Source organism: Lolium perenne, chromosome 6 (genome assembly GCF_019359855.2).
Source record: "Lolium perenne isolate Kyuss_39 chromosome 6, Kyuss_2.0, whole genome shotgun sequence".
NCBI lineage: Eukaryota > Viridiplantae > Streptophyta > Magnoliopsida > Poales > Poaceae > Lolium > Lolium perenne.
Genome location: NC_067249.2, coordinates 79,705,685 through 79,708,659, shown reverse-complemented (window position 1 = coordinate 79,708,659; position 2,975 = coordinate 79,705,685).

Genomic DNA, 2,975 nt, shown 5'->3' with positions numbered 1-2,975 from the left:
GAGATACATATGTAGCTAGGAGTCATTTAAACCTGGATCGCTGTAAAGACGCACCAATCCATCGATTAATGAACTGTACCTCTTCTGTGTAGAAGTGTGCGTACAAGCGACAGCGAGCATAAACGCATCTGTTTCTCGTTCTGATCTGCAGCTTTCTAGGAAGCCAAGTGCCATTTTTTTCGACAATGAAGCCGAGTAACATGAAAGAGTATTATCCATGAAGATGGGTAAACAGTAAGCTAGCGAGCAAGTATGCACCAAGTGTTCTCGCAAAGGTGATAGACCGGCCCTAGGTAGAGAGTGGAGACGTACGTCATGCTTCGGCAAGAATGCGTAGGCGTGATAAAAATTAGTCTTAGTAGTTGAACTGAAGCTAAGAGCATCCCAGCGGCACACCAATCGGATTTATTTTTTGGGAAAAAATTGGAACATTAATTTAAATGGCAAACAACTATTTTCATTCAAATTTTGGAGATATCGTACAAAGTTGAATGAGCCTATTGAGAACGTAATTGGGCACGTCCTGATAGCCTTTAGTGGGCTATGTGGACGTAGCTAGAGATGCTCTAATCCATTATGCTAGTCTGTTATTCAGTTTATGCAGATTGTTACTGCCCGGGTATCAGACTTGTGTATAAATTTTCTACCTATAGTAGGTGCTTCCCCCAAGAGACGATCTAGGTCATCGTTCTTTTATCGAACAGCGTCGAAGAGTAGCCCGTTGCCGTCGGTCCTCCAAATATATAGTGTCTCCTCTACTGTCTGCTCTATCCATATTATGAGGCTTGCTCCAGTACAACCCCCTCCCTAAACTCAACAAAACCCAACCGGTATTATTTTGGCCCATATCTAAGCTCAAATCCAAAACTCAGTATTCCCACGTATATGCATACAGTCGCTGCAAGACAGTCCGGCGGGCACCGCAAGACTGTCCGGCGCCGCAAGACTGTCCGGTGTGAACACCACAAGACAGTCCGGCGCCACAAGACAGTCCAACGCAAGCACCGCAAGACAGTATGGTTAATCTCGTTCCCAACGTGATGGATAGTCCGGCCGAATTTCACCGGACTGTCCGGGGCGGACTATCCGGCCGTTCGTCGCGCAGTCACGTCGCCGTCTAGCCTGCACGCCGCCCCAACCATACCGATACAGACCTACGAGACATTGCCGAGACTCGTGTCGTCCAGCTTCGCCTCACGGTGCCTCGTGGCTGCCCATCACCACCTTGTTGCTCCTCCCGCCCGACGGCCACGACCACCACCGCGCTGACGAATCGCCACCAATAATCCAGGTACGTACATAATTATATACATACGTATGCAGTATACAATTTAGTTGGATCATACGGGTTTTATACAGGGCTACATATACCCGTTTAATATTAAATGAAGGGGTATCAAGCGATCTCAGCCGTTCTTGTATTTAAGTTTGCTTTGAGTTTAGGGGAGGGGGTTGTACTGGAGCAAACGCCCCATATCATTCTCCGTAGTAGATACATACGATGGGGCTGTCTCTTTCCCCCAGAAAAACAAAACTGCAACATGGAGTGATGGCAATGCTCTCCATCTGCTTGGTCTTCTCCTTGAAAAGTAAGCAACTCGCTATGCTTGAGATGTAAGACAGGCGCTGAAAAAGTGAGAAGGCGGATAACGTTGCGGTTCTCCGCATGAGACAGAAGAGGTCAATTTGTTTGGTTTCGTGTCGGCTGCTGATTCCCAACAACATAATCTAAGAAACTAGGTGTGGAATTTGAACTATTTTACATTTATACCCGTCTGTAAATCGCAATTGTCAAAAAACCCTGCTTTGAACGCAAGTGTCAAAAGTATCCTGGCAAAAATCCGACCAGACATATGGTATCTTTAGCTAAGAACGAAAAAAAATGGTATCTTTAGCAATCACGTTGTATGGATATATTTTTGACAACTACTAAACACAGGGGATACAATTGTAAAAAAAGATTGTGAATTTTGGTCTATCAGGTTCCCTCACGAGGTGGGGTCTATACATCGTACCCATCTACCAGTCGGCATCTCGGACTTTTTCTTGTTTGCTACCGATGATGATAAGCAAAATTCTCCTCGGTCCATTTATGTGCTCCAAGTGGGACTTACAATAACTGGTCTTACATATGCTTTCCTGATCGTTTGGACAAAACAAATGCTTTATATACCCAAAACGAATGACAAATCCCCATCTTTAGACGTGTCACTGGGAATGGGTTGAGTTCCCATTGGCGACGGCTGCCATGTCAACTTGACAAACCAATTGCAAAACAGGTAGGTCAGCAGAGACCCAGCAACTCCATTATTGACCCATAAAAAAGTGTATCCACGTACGTGTTGTCACGGCATGACTAGGATGCGAAGATATTGGTTCATAGTAAAAGGATGGGTGCTTCTTTTACCGAGTGTTAGAACATCTCCAACCGTGTCTCTCAAAACGTCTTCCAAACATCGTCGGATAGAGCGTTTGGGAGACGTGTTTTCTTCGTGCCGTATTTGGGGACGTCGCTCCCCCGCCGTGCCCCCCCCCCCCCCCCCCCCCAAACGCCGCCCTCAAACTTATGTTAACATTTTTCTTTTTTGCATTTTCATTTCAATAGAGAGGAGGAACATTCAAAAAACTAATACATAATTAGGAACATGGTTTTACACAAACTAAGATATAGTTTGGAACATGGTTTTCACAAACTAATACATAGTTAAAACATTGCAAAATGAGGAAACCTAACTAGTGTTGGCATCGCAGATTTCGTATGTTCGCTACCAAGAAAGAACACCCTCAGGCACTCTCGGTCACCCGAACTGGAAAATCTAGCTGGTAATGATAGCCATGTTAATCTTTTCGAGGAAGAACATCTAGAAACCTCAGTTACAATTTTCGGTGCGAAGAAAGAACACTCGGCGTGTTCAATCGTCTTTCTCTTCGTCGTTGCCGTGGTAGTGCCGGCGGCAGGACGTCTCGTCAAACAC